The sequence below is a fragment of the Bactrocera latifrons genome, unplaced genomic scaffold (assembly GCF_001853355.1).
Source record: "Bactrocera latifrons isolate USDA-ARS-PBARC rearing strain unplaced genomic scaffold, ASM185335v1 scaffold_119, whole genome shotgun sequence".
Lineage (NCBI taxonomy): Eukaryota > Metazoa > Arthropoda > Insecta > Diptera > Tephritidae > Bactrocera > Bactrocera latifrons.
The window spans coordinates 398,266-416,574 of record NW_017534619.1 but is presented as its reverse complement, the minus strand read 5'-3'; the positions used below and the strand labels follow the sequence as shown (position 1 = coordinate 416,574).

At 38.1% G+C, this 18,309-nt stretch overlaps 2 protein-coding genes across 8 annotated transcripts in view; one reads left to right on the top strand and one right to left on the bottom strand.

Annotated features, from left to right (window-relative positions):
- Positions 1 to 345, bottom strand: part of LOC108978178 — a 42,249-nt gene extending 41,904 nt beyond the window's left edge. For 2 of the 6 annotated variants that reach the window (XM_018948328.1, XM_018948329.1), the window contains exon 1: positions 231 to 300. The gene's annotated coding sequence lies outside the window, so the exon portion shown is untranslated. The other 4 variants (XM_018948327.1, XM_018948333.1, XM_018948334.1 and 1 more) reach the window with 3 other exon arrangements.
- LOC108978176 overlaps positions 1 to 18,309 on the top strand; it is a 208,800-nt gene that overhangs the window by 171,017 nt on the left and 19,474 nt on the right. The window lies entirely within an intron of this gene.

Here is an 18,309-nt window from a genome sequence, read left to right as displayed (position 1 = left end):
TTTTTTTTTGTTTATATGTATATAAAATATTTTTTGTTTAAAATTTTAGAATATTTCGTAAAGTTTTTGTTTTTATATTACTTTTTAATGCAAAAATATTTATTCTCAATTGTAAATTAAATAATTTAGGCACACAGTATTTTTCGAACTGCTTTTGGCACACTAAGCCGTTTCTAGGCTAAACTTGTAAAAACGCGCGTTCAATTTTTTATTTTTTTTATTATTATTACAATTGTTTCCTCCGCTCAAATTGTAGTTGCAAAAGTCTCCGTTCAAACGCTCAAATCCAATTGACTGCCAAGCACGAACTGAACTCACCACTTGAAAATTTGCTGCGCTTAACAATACACAGATTCACCAACTCTGTGCGGATGTTGCCACTTCACCAACATCATTACAAAAGCGCTAACACATTGCCAACAACAGCAGTAACCGTGAGCCAAAGGCAACGGCGCAACAGCAACAGCAGCAGCGGCAACAGCGGCAGCAACATCGGCCTCCGGTTGTGAGTCAGCCCATTTAGATGAAGTACTACCCGAACTACTAGTGCCGCCGTTGTTGCTGCCTATGCATTGCTGCTTTGTGCCTACCGACCGCTGATCACTATTTATTGCTGACTATTTGTGGCCTGCTGTTTTCGGCTTACTGCTTTTTCGGTCCGAAGCAATGAGTGAGTTTTTGGGCTGGTTTATGGGACTCGATCGGCGTTGTGATCGTGTTGAGCTGCAAAAAACTGCTTCAAGTCAAATTTTCATCTACAAAGTTTTCTTGCCCACTCTTATTCTGATTTTGTTTGTTTTTTGTTTTGTTTTTTTTACATTTATTATTTATAACTCTTTCATTATGGCATTTGGCTGCCTGCTCGTTATGGTTTTTTGTTTGTTGTCGCTTTGGCCGTGCCTCCAAATTTGCTTCACAGTACACTTACTTTACTATGTATTTTAATTTGTGGCTTAATTCTAGGAATGACGTGTATTTTTTTCGTTCATATCACAAATATGCATACATACATGCACAATAACTAACAATCAAGCAATATTGATACAAAAAATTGTAAATAAACCCAAAATCTGCAGCTGTTTCAAACGCCAATATTTGCACCGCTTTCAGCTACTAAAAATAATCATACTTTAATCGATTCTCATTTGTGTCAGGAAACACTTACATAAATTGTTGTTATAAAGCTCTATTAAATCCACTTTAGTTATATACGTTAGTTCTTATGCCGTTATTTTTAGACAACAATTTCGATGGTTACTTAATATTAGTTATTGACTTATATGGGGACCGCACCTTCAATAGTGGTAGTAGTAGACAAAGTAGTGGTTACGTGACCAAAATTTGGACATTTTGCTAGGAGTACTTTCTTAGAAAAGGATACACAATTTAATGTTATTGGTATTACTGTTTTAAGCAAACACAAAAGCATGTCGAACGAGTGTTTTAGCTCGTTGGCCGGCATGTCCGCCAGTATGCCGGTGCAAGCCTTTTGAATGACCTTTACGTCTGCATAACGTTTTTTTTTCATGGGAAAATGCAAAAATGCATTTTTCGGAAAAGGAAGAAGTCGAACGGTGGCATATCAGGTTAATACGGGGACTAGTTAATGGTAAAAATGTGATTTTGGGTCAATTAATCGTCCTTCGAATGTCGAATTCTGAGCAATTTTTGGTCGTCAGTCAATTTGTGCGGAACAAACCGTGCATACACCTTTCGTAAGCCCAAATGCTCGGTCAAAATGCGATAAATCGATGTTTTGGAGCATTTCAATGATGATTTCGTCTGATTTCGGCAAATTTTTGATGAATTCACGTACAGTTTCGATGGAATTTCCGGTGATCACGGATTTTGATTGACCCACATGTTGATCGTCATTTATGTCCTTACGACCACTTTGAAATCGTTGAAACCACCCGTACACTCTGTTACGGGATGGGCAATCGTCGCCATAAACTTGTTTCATCCGGTAAAAGTGTTATCAATTTTTAAACAAAATGTAATTTTGACACTTTGTTCGAAGCTCATTTTCGCACCGATAACTTAATACGCAATAACTTCACTTACAATCAATGAAATGTCATGAAATTATCATTGGACAATCGATAAAGATAGCAAATTCTAACGCACCAGTTATATAGATGGTGCCACCAGGGGCGCTAGATTCAAAAATTACTGTATTACTAAATTTCGTTTGCGGAATCATTGCGAATGTTAGAAAAGGCTTTCAGTGATTCAGTTTTATCAAAAACATAAGCTTTGCACCACTAATAGCCTTCAAAGACGGTCGAGAGATAGTTGAAGAGAAGCCCTGTTCAGGACGTCCTTCGAAGATCGTCAGGCAAGTGTTAGAGAGCTCGACATCACTCGCGAGTCCGTTCGAATATTTTGGTGGATTTTTTAGGTGCGAAACGCGTTCTGGCTTGATTCGTCCCAATAAAGCTGATTTTTTTTAGAAAAAGTAAACAGGTCTCTTTGATCATGCTTAATCGCACAAATTCCGATCCCACATTCATAAAGAGCATTATAACTGGGAGGGGAAAAAACGAGCCGAAACCAAAGAACGGTCGGAATTGTGGAAGAACAATTCATGGATTTTACACGATTGTATTGCACCATCGCATAAACGCGCGAGCGTGACCGTGTTGGATCGTTGAGGGTTCTAGTGTGTCGAGATAAAAGTAGGCTTTGCTAAAAAATGACTCACCACTTATGGAATTTTTTCTTGTATATAATTTTTTTTTTTAACTGTGCGCGATTTGTGGAAGTAATGTAGTGTCATATTTTCTGAATATTTTTGGGGATAGATAAGAAACATTCAATTAGTCTTTTGCTTAAAAATATTCTTATTCTTCAAAGTTTAGAAGCTTTATTTTTTTATCTCATGACACCTATTATATCCTTTAATATCGAGTTTATTGGACTTTGTTGAATATTTTGCTTCCTTTCTTCTACTTCTTTAATGACGTAGACAATGCTTACGCGGTTATAGCCGAGTTAATAACAGCGTGCCAATCGTTTCTTCTTTTCGCAATTTGGCGCTAATTGGGGATTCCAAATGAAGCCAGGTACTTCTCCATCTGATCCTTCCAACGGAGTGGAGATCTTCCTCCTCCACTGCTTGGCTGTTGTTTCGTTTTCATTGGGGACGTTTTTTACGTGTCGGATTCCACCCAGCGCACAACTCTAGGGAGGAATGGTTCACCTTCTCACTTTAGCTCGCTTTCAAACGGATTTTCTTTAGCTACCCAGAGGATACTTGGTCTAAAACCGGAAGTTGTTAGCTGCTTGAGTCATATGTAAAATAAACGTTTCTGTCCACTCCCAAGTGAATGGCGCTCAGAGAGCTTTCCTCACATGCGTGAACTCAATCCTAAACCTAAACTAAAAAATCTTAGAAATCCATAAATCCATCGTCAAGTAATATATCAAAATTCTGGTATTCAAAATTAACTTGATCCAACTGATCAAGATCAGAAAATACATAGCGTGAACAATTTCAAGGTATTGACTACTCTATAGTGCTCTAAAATTAAGAAATTAAAGTTATATTTAGGGGACTTTGTTTTAGTATCTCTGGTATATAATGAAATATGTATACGTTTTTGTTCGTGGTTAAATAAAATTAAAACTATGTCATACAATTTTAAGGAAAATTTCGAACCTCTTTTCGAATTAAAAATTATTACCGAATTCCACACACCCAAACTTGTAATCCTTTCATTCCATGGCAACACTTTTTTCTATTACTTTTCCGTATATGGGACGATGCTCTCGAATCACGGTTGACTGCAACACTATCGATGACTGTGACGGCGACGGGAGCAAAGACTTGTACCCATCAAACACAAGGTCGTCGTGCATATGCCATATATACACACTTACAAATGCTCACACACAAAGTGTTCGGAGTGTCTATCGTGCCGCAATGGCAAGTGACAGATGGCTTCATGCAAGCTTATTGCACATAAAAAGATGCAAGTGGCCCCCCACATATGTATATAAATACATACAAACAGATATACGTGATGCTCCATGGAGAGAATGTGACTGCGCACCACTCGGGCACTTTGTAGGCAAACTGTCTTCTCAGGCCGTCAACCAGACGCAGTTGCGATCGCGATCGCGTGTCTGACTCGTTCGCCTCTACTTCTGGCCAAGTGTTGTTGCGTCGCCTACTTATTCATACATATGTACATATATTTACTAAGTACGAATATTCATGTAATGAGGATGCCAACAAGACGCTTGCGCGAATGTCGCAAAACGCGTTTTTTTGTTTTGCTCTTCTTTGTGGGTAAAGTTCCTAAGAGCCAGCTACTTACTTATTTTTGTATGTAGCCAGCCAGTCAGCCGTATAGCCGTCCGTCCGTAAGCAGTTATAAGTGTAAGCAGCGAGCAATTCATTTGAGCGCTTGATTTATTGTTCTTCCAGCTGTTGAGAAACTCATTCTTACATATTTGCGGCGTTTTACAAGTTGTTACAACAATTCTTTATTTATTATTATTTTTTGTTTGCTGTAATGTAATACACTATAGGCTTCTTGGCATCACCGCAACGAACTGAGTCGTCAGCTAAGCGCACAGCTGTTATTTCAAAAGTGCAAATGAAAGGATTTCAAATTCGTTTGTGCAAGGTGAGTTCAAACTCAAGCAATTTAGACATTTTTGAATGTACGCACGGTGTGTTGTGAGTCTGGCTCCGATAGTAATCGTTGCATTAGTATGTGTGTCATCGCTACAATTAATCATTTTAATTTATAAACAAGCATAGTTTATGCCTCTAATTAGCTTAATAGTCATATTCGGAGTTAATTAAGTTCCAGCAAATTTATTTTATAAAAGTGGTACAATTTGTTTTACCAACGTGCTATGTATATTCACACATATATATACGATGCATACTGAAGATGGTTAAAAAAAGCTAACAAAGTTGAATAGTTTTTAGAACAATTAAGTCTTCATTGAGCTAAGATACAGAGGTACAAAGCCACACAATTGAATTGGTGATTCAACTTCTTCTTCTTTACTGGCGTAGACACCGCTTACGCGATTATAGCCGAGTTAACAACAGCGCGCCAGTCGTTCCTTCTTTTCGCTACGTGGCGCCAATTTCAAGCGAAGGCATGTCCTTCTCCACTTGGTCCTTCCAACGGAGTGGAGGTCTTCCTCTTGGAGTGCTTTCGTCCATTCGGACAACATAACCTAGCCAGCGTAACCGCTATATTTAAATTTGCTGAACTATGCCAATGTCGTCGTATATCTCGTACAGCTCATCGTTCCATCGAATGCGATATTTGCCGTGGCCAATGCGCAAAGGACCATAAATCTTTCGCAGAACTTTTCTCTCGAAAACTCCCAACTCGAAACTTCTCAATTGCCTACTCAGTCCGAAGTAGCACTTGTGACAGGAGATATTTCGGCCTGCCCACGTTCACCGACAGACCCATTTGCTTTGCTTCATTGTCCAGCCTGGAAAAAGCAGAACTAACGGCGATATCAATATCATCGGTATACGCCAGCGGCTGTACACTCTTATAAAAAATTATACCCGCTCGATTAAGTTCTGCAGCTCGAATTATTTTCTCCAGCAGCAGATTGAAGAAGTCGCACGATAGGGAGCCACCTTGTCTGAAACCTCTTTTGGTATCGAACGGCTCGGCGATTCTGACGGAGCTTTTGGGGTTGCTCAACGTCGGTTTACACAGCCGTATTAGTTTTACGGGGATATCAAATTCAGACATGGCGGCATAAAGGTACCTCCTTTTCGTGCTGTCGAAAGCAGCTTTGAAATCGACGAAGAGGTGGTGTGTGTCGATTCTCCTTTCATGGGTCTATTCCAGGATTTGACGCATGGTGAAATCTGGTCGGTTGTTGATTTTCCAGGTCTAAAGCTACACTGATAAGGTCCAATCAGTTTGTTGAGAGTGGGCTTTAATCTTTCACACAAATGATCGATAGAACCTTTTTTTTGTGGATTGGGCATAGGACACTTAAATTCCAATCGTTGGGCATGCTTTCGTCCATATTTTACAAAGAAGCTGATACATGCTCCTTATCAGTTCCTCACCGCCGTGGTTGAATAGTTCGGCTGGCAATCCATCAGTTTCCGCCGCTTTGTTGCTCTTCAGACGGGTAATTGCTATTTGAACTTCTTCCTGGTCGGGCAATGGACCGTCTGCTCCATCGTCATCGATTGGGGAATCGGGTTCGCCTTCTCAAGGCGTTGTACGTTCACTGCCATTCAGCAGGCTGGAGAAGTGTTCCCTCCATAATTTAAATATGCTCTAGTCATCGGTGACTAGATCATCTCATCAAGCTCTTCATACTCAAGCATTTCAGCCTCTTTCTTTTTCTGCCGCAAATGCGTCTCGATTCCCTCTTCAACTCTCGGTATCTAGTCTATCCTGCACGTGTTGTGGTCGATCGTAACGTTGCGAGGTAGGCAGTATGTTTTCTCTCCGCTGCGACACGGCACTCCTCGTCGTACCAGCTGTTCTTTTGCATTTTTCAAAAGGAAGCTGTACGTAAGGAGTTTGATATGCCGTCCCACAGTTCCCATATACACAGTTGTTGACGAGTGCTCTCAGAGAGCAGGAGTAGAAAATCGTTTGGCTGTCTGTTGTAATTGCGGCTTCTCGACGTCGAACCTTCCTTGTGTTTGTTGACGTGCGTTTTTTGCTGCAGAGAGGCAATTGCGAATCTTGGCTACAACAAGATAGTGGCCCGAGTCGATGTTAGGACCTCGGAGCGTAGGGACGTCTCGAACACTGGAAACGTGTCTTCCATCTATCATAACATGATCGACCTGGTTCGTAGCCTTGTGATCCGGAGTTGTGTGTGAGATGTGTTTTCTTGTGCTGGAATCTAGTAGTACAGATAACCATATTTCGGGCCCCGGCGAAGTCGATCAACCTCAACCCATTTGACGATGTTTCGTCGTGGAGGCTGAATTTACCGACCGTAGTGCCAAAGATACATTCTTTGTCCGCCCTGGCGTTGAAATTGCCAAGCACGATTTTAAAATTGTGGCGGGGGGATTGTGGCTAGACGTTCATTTACCGGAGTGAATGATAGTACTCGGCGACGGAGTCTCTCTTCCACCACGAATCTTACACCAAACTTAGGCTCCTTTATATGGCCACTGTAGTAAATGAAACAAGGACCTACTCGTCTCAGTCCTTGTACCGTCTATCGCATTTCTGTGACGGCTTTGATGTCAGCCTTTATTTTCACGAAGACATCAACCAGCTGGGCAGCGGCACCTTCCCAAATAAGGGATCGGACATTCCAGGTGCATGCATGGGGTCTTTCACCCGAGGCTGGTTGTAAGTTTTCATTGGGGCGTCTTTTTACGTGGCGGCTCCCAAATCCAGCACACAAACCTATACGAGGCGTATATATCGTATAGGCGATGTGCAAAAAGCTGTATTTAAGCTGTAGGAGACTATTTAAAAAAAAAAAATGATTTCTGTTTTTTTAAATCCTGTTTACTTTGGAAATTACCTTGTAGTCCCTCAGCTCTTGAGATATTATTCTGACATTTTGCACACGTCCGTTTCTTCCCAAGAAGCTGATGATTTATCGGAACTGAAAAGATATCGGACCAATATATTACATAGCTGATCGAAGTCTTGACCTTGTTTGGATTTTTTTCTTTAACAAGAGATTTTCACGAAATAAGCTTATTATTATTGATTAAATACAATATCTGAAGAAATTGTTCAGATCGAATCAATCGAAACAGACCGAACAAAATCAAGTTCTTTTATGGAATATTCTGCATTTTAAGAAGCTTCTTTACAATCAAAATTAACGAATTTTCTTGGTGTCTTTTTTATTCTTTATACTCCCTTTAGTTGAATAGGGTATATTAAGTTTATTACGAAGTTTGTAACACCTAGAAGGAAGCGTCGGAGACCCTATTAAGTATATATATAAATAATCAGCATGTTGAGTTGAGTCATTTTGCCATGTCCGTCTGTCTGTCTATCTGTCTGTCCGTCCGTCTGTATATATACGAACTAGTCCCTCAGTGTTTAAGATATCGTTTTGAAATTTTGTAAACGTCATTTTCTSTTCAAGAAGCTGCTCATTCGTCGGAACTGTCGATATCGGACCACAACAGCATATACATAGCTGCCATACAAACTGAACGATGGGAATCTAGTGCTGGCATGGAAAACTTTTGCATTCGACAAGATTTATTCACGAAATTTGGTAGAGATTGGTTTCACGAGGCAACAGTGTAATCTCCAAAGAAAATGTTCAGATCGGTTAACTATAGCATATAGCTGACATACAAACCGAACGAACCGAATCAAAAGATCAAACGCATTCATTTGACTGCCATTGAATTTGGATCTCAAATTATCGGATTTAGTTCAAATATGCGCCATTTCGTTCGATAATCTGTTTCCATCTAGACGGCAACTTCAGAATACCCTCTTCGTTGGTCCCTCCTCCTTATTTGTGTTTACTTTACACCGACAAGGGCGTTCGCCGTGGACAGATGGTAATCACTTGGCACTATATCCGGGCAAAATGGTGAATGCGATAAAACCTCCCATCCGAGCTCCCGTAGCTTCTTATGAGTCATCAATGAAGTGTATGGTCTGGCGTTATCCTGGTGGAACACTACTCCCTTTCTGTTGGCCAATTCTGGACGCTTCTGGTCGATCGCCTGCTTCAAGCGCTCCAGTTGTTCGTAGTAGATGGTAGAATTAAGCCTCTGGTCATATGGGAACAGCTCATAGTACATGATTCCCTTCCAATTCCACCAAACACATAGCAAAACCTTCCTGGCTGTCAATCCCGGCTTGGCCACTGTTTGGGACGATTCACCGGTCTTCAACCACTACCGTTTTCGCTTGATATTGTCGTATGTGATACATTTTTTGTCGCCAGTCACCATCCGCTTCAAAAATGGATCGAGTTCATTCCGTTTCATCAGCATATCGCATCCATTTATACGGTTCAGAAGGTTTTTTGCGTCAAATCATGCGGCACCCAAACATCAAGCTTCTTTGTGTATCCAGCCTTCTGCTGATGGTTTAAAATGGTTTGATGACTAACTCCCATCTTCTGGGTGATGTTACAAGATGCCACACGTCGGTCTTACCCGATGTTTTCCATGATTTGATCGGTATTCGTCGTCACAGGTGTTCCGTCGGCTGGCTTATCCATGGTGTCGTTTTCACCCGCTCTGAATCGTCGAAACTATTCCTCTGCAATTCGAAGTGATAGTGTACCCTCCCCAAAACACCTTTAATCTCACAGGACGTTTCTCCAGCGGATTTGCCTTTATCGCAGGAAAACTTTAAAATAGCGCGAATTTCGGCTTTAGTGAACTCCATGTTTACACTTCTATAACTGTTGAACGCAATATCCAAACGAACCATGCATAGCAATCGTTTGTAGGTTATGTCAAGACCTTTCCAAAGATGTATAGTATTGCCAGATACGAGCTCTGTAACGCTTTATACATAGCCGCGAAATTCAAAAAACAAAAAGGCGGAGAGAGATATTTGACAACTTAATATATTTATAAAAATAAATATTTTTTACCTTAAGTGCGACTACAATTGGTATACTAAACTCAAAAAAGAAGTGATGAAGAGTCATACAAGTTCTATTCTAAGCTTCTTGATAGAAAATTTATGCAAAAGATGTAGATTTGTCATAATGTACCGAGAAGTGAGCACCATTAGATCGAGATCTGATCTTGTAAAGTGGTAAACATTTCAACTTTCCATAGAAATACAAGACTAGACTATGTCGGAGTCTGTACTCATCTTAGCAGTGGCTATGTTAAATATTGTTCGTTAAGACGTGAAATCGTGCGAAGTGGCGCAACTGACATAAATATATGTTATTTTGATGAATTAACAATGTATACTTGTTATTCTTCGTTATTTCTCTGTCAAGAGTCTTGTTAGCAGATAAAAATCGAATATAAAGATACTACAATTTTTTGTTATAAATTCCTTTTAATTTTACATTTTCTATATTTAACACTTTATACTCGATTAAATCTCGGAAATGTATTTAGATATACTTTTGGTTAATATTTTTTATGTGAAACTTTTCGAATTCTCTTAATCGGACCGAAGACGATTTCAACGATTATTTCAGTTTCTAATTTTTTTTATTTTGACGGTTTTAAGCACATTGCAACACAAATTTCTCACAGCTGTCTAACATTTCCGCTTTAAGACTTCCTCGTAGTTCGTCATGGAGTCTGAAAATGATCAACCGCAACCGAAAGGTGTTAAAATTTTAACTATGATTAATTACCATTTAATATAAATTGAGGTGAAATGAGCGTAGCTGCAACAGCTCGTGCACACTTTTGACAGCCGAAAGACTTATTTCGTTTTAATAATGAGCAGATGAAGCAAATTAATTCGCTACCTAATTATTGTATTAACAATTTCAATTTCACATGCACGCAAATTATGTATCCACGTATAAAATACAAGGCCAACTCATAGATTAATCTTCACAAATTTTTTTTAGAAGAAATATAGAAAAGAATTGAGAATACAAATTTGAAGTTCTTAGTTGCTCAGCCAGCCGCCCACACGCTAGCTTCAATGGCAATGCGCACAAGAAGTTTTGTCTGTCAGAATGTATATATAATATATGTACATATATACATACTTATATATGGTATAGAAGATATCTTGTTGGAGATACATACGTCTGTGATCACGTGTGCTTGTCAGTAATGCTGTTTGGCAGCCATTAGTTGAAACTTTTTTTTTCAAAATAGCTTGAATCACAAGCAAAGCCGTTAATCGAGCATAAATGAGCCTTGAATAGCTGTCAGCTCGTTGGTTGCTTCACGCCGCGCCCTGCAACTTATTTAAGAGCTTTAACAATTAATTCGATATGGAAAGCGACTACTTTTGGCATCTGTGAACTTATCAGAAGATTTATGGAAGGGTTGAGACAGCATAGTTGAATCGTTGTAATCCCAACTGAGAGCACTGTGTGCGTGACTTCCACTTGGTTCAACTATGGCACGTAGCTAACAAAAATGTGTAATGCTTTTGTAAAAGTCGTTAGCAAGTCCCCGGCAGTTAATGACAAACCTCTGAGCATGCTGCGAAATGAAAAAAAAAAAAAATCGTGTTACCAGATACCAAAGTTTCTAGATCTCTCTTATCCTTAAAAATTTTTCGGAAAACGACAAGAGAACTACGACCAAAGCTATCCGAAACCATGTTACAATTGCAAATTATTATCAGTCGAGCAATCGCCGCATTTTAACATGTTCCATTGGCTAGTCACTGTTTAATTTGCCTTTCCCTTGAACAAATATAGAATTTGGCACCCAAAAGACTGTCAATTTGCAAATTGTTCATTCAATTATAATTTTGATTTTTTCTTTTCTTCACAAAAAATACCAGACCTTACATACTACACTTCATGCCTTCCACCTCATTCGCCGATTTTATTATTTGCCATCATAATTGGTGCCTTCGTTCGTCTTTGACTTCATAAATGTAGTTTAATTGCATTTTAATTGTGTTTTTAAATGGCTGACTGAAATAATTAAAGTTTATTATCGGCGCTGGGCAATGTGCGTCGGCTTGTGTCTTGCCCCGAACTCAAGAAGACAATGCGTTCCACATGCAATTCACCGCGTGATTGAAGGGGCTGAGCTCAATCAATGATTGTTTGGTGCAGATTTTTCAATCGTTTTCATGATTTTCATAATTTCATTAATTGACTCTTTTCTCACTGCTTTGCTTTGTGCTAATATTGACATGTCTGTGCGAAATTATATTGTTTCGTAATTTGCAAGCAATTTCAAAACATTTTCTATTGCAAAAATATTTAAAATTCTCGATGCGGACATCGGCGAGTGCGTGACTAGTCATTGGTGGGTGTGATTTCAAAATTCAGCGGAAATAGTATTAAATTTAATTATAAAATTGTTTATATTATTAAAAAGAAAATAAACATAATAAGTTCTTCTCTAAAATGTTCTATAAAAAATACTTTTCGATTTTTAAAAATATTTTTTATAGTCTTCTTTATTGCAAGATATTAAGATATCAGCGCGAAATTTAGTGTAAGTAGTTTCCGAATTCGTCTATACATTAGACATACCTTCTTCGGGCTACAATATACCGAAAAATTGCTATCAGTCGTTCCGTTTGGTGGAACTTTTACCTAGCCCTCCATAAACGCCCATCTGATGAATTTTATACCATACCAATAATTTGCTAAGTAGTGTCATGCTTTTACCTCATAATTGTTGATTTTCTCTCTCTCATACAAGGTACGTTCCAAAGTAAATAGGATTTAAAAAAAAAAACAGAAAAAATGGTTTTTTTCTGCAAAATCAATTTAATTTATTCAAAATACTCTCCTTCTGCTTCAAAACAGCTTTTAGCACTATCCAAAAGCATGTCGAACGAGTGTTTTAGCTCGTTGGCCGGTATGGCCGCCAGTGTGCCGGTGCAAGGTCTTTGAATGGCCTCTACGTTTGCATACTTTCCTTTCATGAGCAAATGCATTTTTCTGAAAAGGAAGGAGTCGCACAGTGCCATATCAGGTGAATACGGGGAGTGGTTAATGGTTAAAATGTGATTTTTGGTCAAATAATCGGTCACAAGCGTCGATCGATGAGAGCAATTTGGTCGTCAGTCAATTTGTGCGGAACAAACCGTGCATACACCTTTCGTAAGCCGAAATGTTCGGCAAAAATGCGATAAATCGATGTTTTGGAGAATTTCAATGATGATTTCGGCTGATTTTTGATGAATTCACGCACAGTTTCGACGGAATTTCCGGTTATCACGGATTTTGATTGACCCATTTGTTGATCGTCATTTATGTCCTAACGACTACTTTGAAAACGTTGAAACCACTTCTGCACTCTGCTAGGCAATCATCGCTATAAACTTGTTTCATCAATGGACGCGTTTCGGTAAAAGTTGTATTCGAATCTCATTTTCGCACTTTACTTCCAATCAATGAAATGGACAACCGATAAAGATAGCAGATTCTAACGCATCAGTCGACATATATGTCGATGGCATCACCAGGGGGCGCTAGATTCAAAAAGTCCTTATTATTTTGGAATGCGCCTTGTATATCATTCAATATGTTACATATATATGTGAGTATATGTACATTCATTGATTATAAACTATTCTATGCACTATAAAGTAAATTTTGTCTTTATTAATAAAAACGAAAGCATTATTTCAGGAGTAAGAATCCATTGGGTTAGAATATGAGCATTCCTTCCAAATTTGAAAATGAGTGAAGAGTAATTTAAGAGTAGTTATTTGAGATAATGAGTGAGGGTAGATCATTCTTAATATTACACAATAATACTAATCATTGAAATGAATCAATGAATTCACACCAATCTAATCGTACATTCTAACGATAATAAGAGGTCAATTGAAAAGTATCCGGGCTACCATAGTAAACACACTGCTATGGTATGACACACTGATTATAGCGACCTTCCAACTATTCGTTGTCATTTTCGTAGTACAAATCGAAGCTCAATTCCTTTATTTTCGCCTTGGTGAAGTAGTACTTTATTTTTTCAAATGTGGTCGTTTTTCGACGATTCGTCTTTCAATTGAATAACGCTATGTTAAAATGGCTATTGATGGTTTTTCCTTTTTCAAGGTAGTCAATAAAAATTTTTCCATACGCATCAAAAAAAAAAAATATATATATAAAAAAATAAAACAAAAAACACAGATGACATAACCTCCCCTTCCGACTGTTTTTTTTTTCACATTTTGGAGCGTGGTCATCGCGTGCAGTCCACTCGGATGGCTATCGTTTGACACTTTGGAGTGAAATGATGATGCCATGTTTCCTCCATTGTCACATATCGACGCAAAAACTGGAGTTCATTGCTGCTTAGAATCATCAACTTATTGCTGTTTTTGGTTAGAAGTGAGCTCACACGGCACTTACTTTGTCCAGAGCTTTCTCATATACAAATGTTATCATATCTTTAGAGGGCCTGCCACCTCGAATAACTTCAATTTACGGTCATCAATTTTCAGCTGATCTGAACAATTTATTCAGAGATTTTATTATAGCTTTATATAATGATTCGTATCAAATTTCGTAATGATATCATGTCATATAAAAAAATTGTCCATACAAGTACTTGATTCCGATCATTTAGTTTGAATGACAGGTATTCGATAAAGTGGTCCTATATTTCGACAAATAAACGCCTTCATGAGGAGAAAATACGGATACAAAATTTCAGATCTATATCTCAAAAACTGAGGAACTATTCAGGGTATAAAACAGGGCATAAACTAATCCGATTCTTGTTTTTGGAGGGGAAAACGCGCAATGAAAACAAAGAGCGCTTAGTTGTTGTCTACGACGGTAACTCTTTTCTTCTGTGCCAATCTGCAAAATTCGTTTTATCCGACCTACTTTGCAGACCAAAAGAAAATATATTTTCCGGTTCGCTGAATCAAGCGAATATCAAAAACGGGTTTCGATGTTTTTTGTAGGCTTGTGGGATCGTCCTTATAGATGTTTTGAATATTACACAAGATAACTTGCTTAGATATCTTGAAATTACTAAGATTGAGTTGCACTTTTGCTACCTTAAATAAAGTATCAATCATCCATTTATATAGGATAAGACAGCAGTAAATCCTGAAATTCCAAAGTGATATTGATACGAGAATCCTGTGCTGATAGTATTTTACTCACGAAGCTCATGAGCTATTAAGTTTACATCCATTTGAGGAGAAGTCACAATGTCGATAATATTACTGCCCCTAGCGCATCAATTGAGGAAGACCTAAATCAGTCTCTCACATGTTATTCTCAACAACAACTTCAAAATAATCCGGATTTTCATCGAAAAATCATCTTCAGTGATGAGGCTCATTTCTGGCTGAACGGAAATATGCGTTATTGGTCAGACTACATTAGTAACCATTGCATTCCGAAAATATAACGGTTTGGTGCGGTTTTCCATGATGGCCAAGGCCGGCACGTTACTGTGAATGGGAATCGCTACCGCTCAATGCTAACCAAATATTTTTGACCCGAGTTGGATGATATGGACTTGAACAATATGTAATTCTAACACATCACAAGCTACAATCCACTCAGCGAATGTCACAATCGATTTATTGAAAACCAAGTTTGGTGGTCGTGTTATCTCACGAAATGGCCCAGTCAATTGGCCGCCTCGGTCGTGCGATTTGACGCTGTTAGACTATTTCCTGTGGGGCTACGTTAAGCCTTTGCCAACAAGTTAGCGGCGATTGATGAACTTCGTACGAATAGCGAACGTGAAATTGCAGCAATATCGGCTTCAAAACCGTCGTCTTGAGTATTGGTGCATATGGACTTCTGCAAGCGTGTCCGTGGTGACCATGCAAAAGAAATCGACTTCCATACATAACGGCTTTGAATGTACTTTCACAGAAACGAACCGTTTTTTGTGTTTTTATTTTAAAAAAATCTCTAAAAGTCACTATTAAAATCAGTTTGAATCCTTTCAAGCTGACCCAATAAACTAAATATTATTCTATAAGAATATTCGACTTTTGTACCTCACTTTTTCGAACTTCACCTAAAAACATCATTAATTTTAAATGTTATGGCGATTATTAGAGTAGTAGAAAGGCTAAATTATGGTGGGAAGAAACTGATGGCAAGTAGATTGTCCCAAGCTTGCTTTGCATTCTTAGACGTGTGTAAATTTTGTATTTAAAGAGCCCTTTACGCTTTTTATGTGTTTGAAAAATCTTTGTATTTCTTAATTATGTGGCTAACTTGTTTTCTTGTCAATAACAAAGTCATATTCTTAATGACTTACTAAATTATTATTATAGAACTTGTCTTAAGAACGCTCGCAACCAACACTTCTACATAACTTGGTTTTTGGTGTCATCACTTGCTCATTTGTTTGCAATGTTTATTGCTTTGAGAACCCAAAGCTGCATCGATATACCCCCACTAGTGCATATATATACTATATATGAATAGATATTATGTAAAGCGCTGCATCTGCATACTTGTTGTGAACTTCAACTTTTCGAATTATAGCCGCTAAAGTGATTGTTAAAAGTGAAACACACATTCTTTAAATTGCTATTGCCAGTTTGCAATTAGCAGCATTTATGACGTCTCATCACACCAAGATGCTTTGTTGTTGTTCTTCGCCATTTTTGCAAAGTTAATATCTTCATATTTAGCAGCAGAGATGTATAATAACCGTGATTTGGCGAAGGCGCTCGTGTCAAAGCTATTTGAAATTTTTGTGTTTATGTGGACCACCTCATCATTATACCCTGAACAGGGTGTACTCGTATTAAGTTTGTCACGAAGTTTGTAACACCCAGAAGGAAACGTTGGAGACCCTAAAAAGTATATATATAAAATATCAGTATGTTGAGCTGAGTCATTTAGCCATGTCCTGTCCGTCCGTCCATCTGTCTGTATATATACGAACTAGTCCCTCAGTTTTTAAGATATCGTTTTGAAATTTTGCAAACGTAATTTTCTCTTTTTTCGGCACTGCCGATATCGGACCACTATAACATATAGCTGCCATACACAATTAACGATCGGAATCAAGGCCTTGTATGGAAAACTTTTGCATTTGACGTGGTATCTTCACGACTTTGACATAGATTACTCCTTAAGGTAATAATACGAGTATAATCTCCGAAAAAATTGTTCAGATCGGATTACTATAGCATATAGCTTCCATAGAAACTGAACACATAGTTACTAAAAGAAATGCACCTGTGAAGGGTATATTAGCTTCGGTGCAGCCGAAGTTAACGCTTTTTCTTGTTTTTGATTTGAATTGTTAAAAACAACAACAATTTCATGTTATTCAATGAAAAAATTTATTGTACTTTCCAAAGAGGCTAAATTGAGTCAATATGAGCATTTTTATATAGTTGTTTTATCAAACCGAAACGCGGTTTGACAAAAAACTAGCATACTCGGGGTTCACAAGCTTCTCTTGAATTTTTCACCATCGCAATCAATTGCCATAGACCGGAACATGTAGTAATCACTTGGTACCAGTTCCAAATGCATAAGGATCTTGAAACAAAGCTCTCAAAGCTTCTGGCAATTTGTGTGGTCTGACGTTATTGTGTCGGAATACAATTATTCTTATTCTATTGACCAAAGCTGCCTCTAGACACTTGTTTCTTACAAACGGTCCAATTGTCGTCTATCCCGGCTGGGCTAACTTTGCGCCTGATCACAGCGTTTGGAGTCCGACTGTTTTCACTTGACGTTTTTGTAAGTAACTCACTTTTCATCACCAATAGCCATCCACTTTAGAAATGGTCCATGCGTTTTTTTTCTGTATCTAGTATTGTTTAAATTGTTCGGAATAATTTTTTGTGCAATATTTACCTTATGGGTAATCGAAACATAGCATACATGACTATCGGATTTGTCCTTCCAGAGCCGGATGCATCTTTGACATCTGATAAACCACAACAGAATCGTCGAAACTAAAATTTTGATTAGTTAGGCAATTAAACAAAAACTTATTTCCATTTTCAGTCGCCTTGGTTGCGTTGATATAACATATTTGTCTTTGGTGGTGTTCAGCTTTAATACATGTTCAAAAAAACTGAGTCAAGCAATCGCAAAACTGTCTGAGAGCTTTGTTTTAGTTCGAAACCGTATCTTTCTAACGCCGATAGTGTAAGCCGATCGGTCCTATCCTAAAGCAATCTAGTAGAAAATTTTTTAATTAAATTTTATATAAAAAGCACCCGGAAATTGTAACTCAATTCTCAGTGCAAATGTTATTTCAAAAATATTACTTTTGCTAATTTGGTAGACTGTCTGTCTTTAATTACTATGTCAAATATGTGCGCGATCTATCAACAGGCTTGCTTACAGCAGCAAATTTAGTCGGTACACCTTGGCATTGTGTTGGGATTTTTACAATCTATAAAAGTATCGAACAAAAAATTTGTCCAAAATTTTATATTTCTAACTAAATACCGTGTGCGGAATCGTTGCGAATGTTGCAAAAGACATACGCTGATTGGTGATTAAGTTTTATCAAAAACATGCCTCGTTCTGGACGATCACGAATTGGGAAGGATATGGTGCTTGAAAATAGTCAGGCAAGTGTTAGAAAGGTGGCAAGAGAGTTCGATATCTCTCGCAAGTCCGTTTGAATAATTTTGGTGGATAAGTTTGATATGAAACGTGTTTTTGGTCGACATGCTTGATCGTGCGAATTTCAATTCCACATTCACGGAAAGCATTATGGCAACCAATGAGACATTTTTTTTTTTTTTT